Source organism: Clytia hemisphaerica, unplaced genomic scaffold, assembly GCF_902728285.1.
Source record: "Clytia hemisphaerica strain Z4C2 unplaced genomic scaffold, Clytia hemisphaerica genome assembly, whole genome shotgun sequence".
NCBI classification, from domain to species: Eukaryota; Metazoa; Cnidaria; class Hydrozoa; order Leptothecata; family Clytiidae; genus Clytia; species Clytia hemisphaerica.
The window spans coordinates 146179-152178 of NW_027103835.1; positions in this window are offsets into that span (position 1 = coordinate 146179).

Sequence of the window (6000 nt, forward strand, 5' to 3'; positions counted from 1 at the left end):
TGCGTTTAAAATTACTTTGGTATGCATAAGTGAAGTGAGGGTTGGTGTAAAAACACTAGTCAACAGGTCAATATACGTACATACAAAAAAAATTTACAAATAAAATATATATAACACAGTACGACCAAGCAGTTTCTGAAGCATTCTTAATTTTTTTTGCAGGAGATTATCAGAGATTATAAAACCTTTTTGGGGTGTAAAATGCTTTTCAAGAATTCAAGGTGTCAAAAAATTCACTCTAACTTATGTGCTGATCAATTAATTTATGTGGCAGAATTAGACAAGGTATGTCAGCATTTCACAAAAGTAGCTAATTGATGATAAAAAATAAAAAAATAGTTAAATAACAAATCTTTTCTTGTCAATGTGAAAACAAGTCTAGTTATCACATGGAGGTTAAATAGATGTCTTTAAACAGCCTTTATTTCTAATAGGAAGTAGCACCTTTTTTGTACAAACCCATAACTGAGGAATAAGTTAAAGTCATGCTGTGACAATGTTATCTCAATAACATGTTGAATTGAAAATATCAAAAAATTATTAAGTACAAAAGATATCTAGTCTGTTTCTAAAATTGTGCAATTGTATGCGGAATCGATCGCCAGAACTGATCAATAGTGATATTGATGTTTGCTAGCCTGATTTTCAACACATCAATCCTCGCTTCTAATAAACGTCACTTCCTCGCTCTCCTGGGAGCTGGTCTACCAAGCTGAACAGCAGCCACAGTGTTTTCAGTAACCACTTGATTATTTTTCATTTTTCCTAATGAAGACCCAAAGATTAGGTACGTTAACGTTCCACATTCTCCTGGGAAACCGTGCATTATCATTGACCCATGTATCTTCAAAATACGTCAAAAAATTAGCCAGGTTTGGAAATCTCCTGATGAGCCTCCCGGTGCCCCCTCTAGCTCTTAAGAGGGTGTAGGAAGGTAGCATTTGGTTAAGAGGGAGAAATTCAATTGACATCAGTTTTTTGATTAACTTTTTCAGGTTTGCGTCACCATGAAAACGTTGAACCAACCCAAGTTGCATGACATGTTTCCAAACCGCTTTGTTGAAGTGAAAAAGCACCCAAAGAGTTCAGAATTTGGAAATTCGGTTTTAATAGCACCAACTAAAGCACCCTCGAAATCAACAACAATTGTGGGTCAAAATTTTGTCCAGTGAGGTTCAGGATTCTAATTTTAAGTCTTTGGTAAGAATTCTGATTTTTGTTGGCAATAAGTGCAGAAGCGAATTTAATGACAAGGCCATTCAACATACCATGGATTGTGAAATACTGAAGTATGGATGTGGTGCAGTTTTGAAGGTACCATGCATCTTCTCAGCATTCTTAAATCAGCATCAGTTGCGAATACAGTTATTCCTACTCAACGGTCGTAAGGGGCTCATTTTCAGTTTTTTCAAAACTGCATGTACTTCCACCTCATAAACATACCTATTTTTGGGCTTTTTTGGAGAAGCTTAATTTAGCCGTCATGAATGTGTCCTGTCAGATGTCCCATAATGCACCGAACTCGAAAAAATTAGGAAAATCCCTGAAAAATCCGCCATTTTGATGACGTCATTCACAGAAAAACTTGAATAAGTTCAGGTACAAAAATGATTTCGAGCTAAAATTTCGACCAGAGACGTATATAAATAAAACAAATTAGAAAATTGGAAAAAATAATCGAAAAAATGCTTACGTCAGCAAAAATTGCTGAAAAACCATTTTTGCGAAAAAATGCTGACGTCATCAAAAAATCCAAACAATTTTGATTTAAAATGTTTTTAATTTTTAATTTGAATCTCTGGTAAAAATTTGAGCTCGAAATCTTTTTTCTACCTGAACTTATTCAAGTTTTTCTGTCAATGACGTCATCAAAATGGCGGATTTTTCAAGGATTTTCCCAATTTTTTTGAGTTTGGTGCATTATGGGACATCTGACAGGACACATTCATGACGGCTACATTAAGCTTCTCCAAAAAAGCTCTAAAATAGGTATGTTTATGAGGTGGAAGTACATGCAGTTTTGAAAAAACCGAAAATGAGCCCCTTACGACCGTTGAGTACCACTGCATCATGATGAAGTAAGAACAAGTCGTTGTTGAAAGTCAGTGCCCACTCACCTTGGATAACGACATTGTTCATGTTGCGTGGTATGGGTGGCAGCTGGGCGTGTCTCTCGCGACTCAAGATGGACTTCAGCATAGGTTGGCATAACTCCCATATTGTGATGCTGTACCAGCTGGTGGTCATATACCCTTCTAATCGGTTGTGCTGGGTCATCAACAATATCTTCCCGGATTGCGTTTATAAAAACTTGTCGGTTGATTATATCTTGGTTTGGCATGTGGTTATGAGGGCTTTCATTCCTTATTATGATGCCAGCATTGTTTTGTGGGTCAACATTAAAAACAGCAGTTGACAAACGTGATTGACAGGTTGGATTGGTACATTTCCAATAGATCCCATTAGGACGCGTTTGGTTTCTTTTGAATGTGTAGCCCTGGTGGACAAGAACAATACCACGGCCTTGACGTATCACGGTTGCAATTCTCTAAAAGGGATAAAAAATGTTCATTTTAGAATTATTAAGACACCTTCAAACAAAATACACTTTCTTATAATAACTAGATTTTGCTAAGGCTCGGCTGTGTTTTTTGGCTTCAAATTATCTTAATCCTGTTTTTATTAAAGGCTTAATGAGGTATTTTAGACACTATAATCAATATTTACTATATTGACCAGGAATTTTCTTGAAATTTTTCAATTCAGTCTCAACATTGTCTTTATTTTTTGACGATTTTGGGCCTCATTGTTGTGAGATTGTTCTTATAAAACAAAGTGTATTTTATTGTATATCTTCCTGTTTAATTTAATTACCTTCTATAAGAACTAAATACCAAACATATATTGATAGAAGATGCTTGAAAAATAAACATGCTTATATTGTTATATAAGCCTTTGTTTACTTTATAAGAACTAAGGTATGTAATTTTCGACTAGTTGAATCCTCATTATCAAACATCATATTGAAAAACGAAAGCCTCTACACGTTGTATTTTATAAAAACAAACTATAAGAACAGAAGCCTTCAAAATTTTGGATGCTCTTATAAAAAAAGTAATGAATTTAGGAATTCTTCTCTTTTTTTAAAAAGGGTCAAAATACTTTTTTTGAAAATAGTCGAATGTGCGCGATGGGCTGGGTACAACATGAGTCTCATTTTTCAAATTATTTGGAGGCTTAATTGTAGCAGTAGTGAAAAACTCAATATTTTGAATATGAATAAAACGCCCCCATATAAGTCACCCAAGGAACACGTGTGCAAAACTTTAGCCAAATCACTTTTGAAGACTCCAGGCTGCCCCAAAATTTTGGCCTCGTTTGAGAAAAACTTGTCCTCAGCCCCCAAAAATTAAAACTTTCTAGGACAGACGGACAGAAATTCTCAGATTTCTAGCTTAACTGAGAAGTTGAGAAAATTGTTTACAAAAAGAGTCACAGGGTTCCACCATTGGACAGATTGGTTTTTCTCTTTGTGAGAACCAATGTGTGAAAAAGGTATCCTTAACGGCTACCAACACTCCGTATGCCAACTGTATTTCAATTTGTCTACAAAAGGCGAAGGCTAAATTCAAACCCAAATAATTTCTTGGGAGAGGAAATTGTTATGTGTATTGATATCTCCTTTTAGATTTGAATTTTAAATAACATTTATATTACTGTCGATATTTATCAACAATAGCTTCTTCTTTGATAAAAAATAATATAAACCTAAAATCGCTCTAAGATAATATTAAGTTTTATTTATTCTTTATACCAGCGTCCTCGTTGAGGTTGAGAGCCTCGACCTGTCCTACCTTTTCCCTTGGAAAAAAGCCGACCCTTGACCAAAATACAATAAAATGACGACGAGGGAGCGGGGGGTGGGGGGCGGAGCGCGAAGCCAGCGGAAGTTCTCCGCCCAAGAATGAGGGTGTTTCAGGGGCGGTTAACTTGCGCGCATGTCCGCATTTTAACAACCTAATTTCGACGTAATCTCGACCGGAAATGTAAACCAATGAAATTTATCGCTTTTAGAAAATGGGGGGCGCTGTTTTATGAAAACGTCTAGTAAAAGTTTTTATGGAGATGTTTGATAGCACAAAACAAAAAATGAATAATAGTAGTATGTATTTGATCTTTGTTGCTGTTATGAAATTTGTTTTCGTATCATATATATTTATTTCAGTTTTGTAAAATTATGTTTGTCAACCCCCCGTCTTTAAGGCTTTTTTTCCGAATACCTTGGCGGGAAAGCTTGCATTTGACAAAAGAAGAAAGCGGAAAGGACAGCCTGAAAGAAAAGGTAAATAATATTTTTTTTAATTTCTACTTTCGATTTATTACAAAATGGCAGATAAAAAGGCAGGAGATGGTTTTGCAATTTCTTTCTTCTTTGTTGCAGCGAAGTGAAAGGAAAAATCAAAATATAATAGCCGCATTCTTTTTCACCGTCCAACACACTTTCTTCTTTGTTGAATAGTTGAATGCTCAAGTTAAAGAACTAGTTGGATATGGGAGAGTACTTGGCTGATTGATAGATTGGTTATTAGATGACAATCAGAAGATATGAGGATGGAGGAGACTGGACTGAAACAATTCTATTAGCAGATTAGCTATATAGACAAATATTACTCATAAACTTTTTCTTCATTATACACTTTTTCAACCTTCTCAGGCTTTTTTGCATCGAAAATTTTCTTCCTAAGTTTCCCCTCCCTCCCACTGTCAGCGATTGATGAAAAACTAAACTACTTTTGCTTTTTAATTTCACCAAGCAATTTTTTAAGGAAGCAGTTAGTGTCATACATTTGCTTCATTTTCAATTTTGGCATACAACGTATGTGTATGTATGGAGAATATTGCTCTCAGAAGTGAAAAGTAGCCCATGTCAGTTGATTGTGATAATCCTGATTATTACCCCTCTTGATATATAGATCTTTTTGACATTATTGTTGACAATTATTATTTATACCGTCCAACCTGAACATAGCCCTACCTTTCACTTCGCTGCCTAACATTTCCAGCGTATATACTTTACGGAATCTCGAAAATAAATACTTTTAAAAAACGAAACCAAAACATGCGCAAAACAAAACAAATGAAATGACAACTATAACTAAGTTGAGGACCAGAATTTTAGAGGAAAAAAGCTGAGGGAAAGGTTAGGTCTGGGTCACTCATTTCCAGCCCCAAAATGTGAGTCGGTCAATCAGTCGGTTGGCATATCAAATCATCAGAAACATAGGTGGTTGTTGCGTGCTGTATTCATCAGAAAAATGTGCTCTGAACATGTTTGTTCAGGCGGCCAGTATCATCGAGTGCGTGAGCTGTAATAAGATTATTTTTACATATCGTGACCGCGCAAAAAGCAGTTGCAAAGTGCTTTTTAACGCAAACAAAGTTAGGGATAGAAGTCTTACAGTCAATTATCAAAATGTGGGCTACGCTCTGAACATAAAAGATTCTTTGAATAACATTGCTGGAAAATCCGACAGATTTTCCAACTCTCCGACTCTAAAAGGGTCGGATTGAGTGAAAAGATAGGGTTGTTGACTGTATACAGATTGCCATTTCTCATACAAATCTACAACCAGGCCATCAGTCTGGAAATTGCGACCTGTGCGCCAGATATCTATGACGTAGAATTGAGATTGGTCAAACTTCATCGAATAAAACCAAACAATCTAACACCTATTTGGAACTTTACGGTGAAAATCTTATCTCTTGATTAATTCAATTAGTTCGATAACAGTTATTGTTCAATGGAGCTTGATAAGTGTTCGATTAAAGTCAAATTACAGTTTAATTTGGTACTTTTTCATAATAGTAATAAGCGCCTCATCAACTATAATCGGACGCATCGAAATGCGATTAAATCTATTGAATTATGGTCAAATAGTCATTTTTTTCAATTTTCATAAAATATTATCGTGGTGGGTGCTGGTTTTTATAACATTTTGT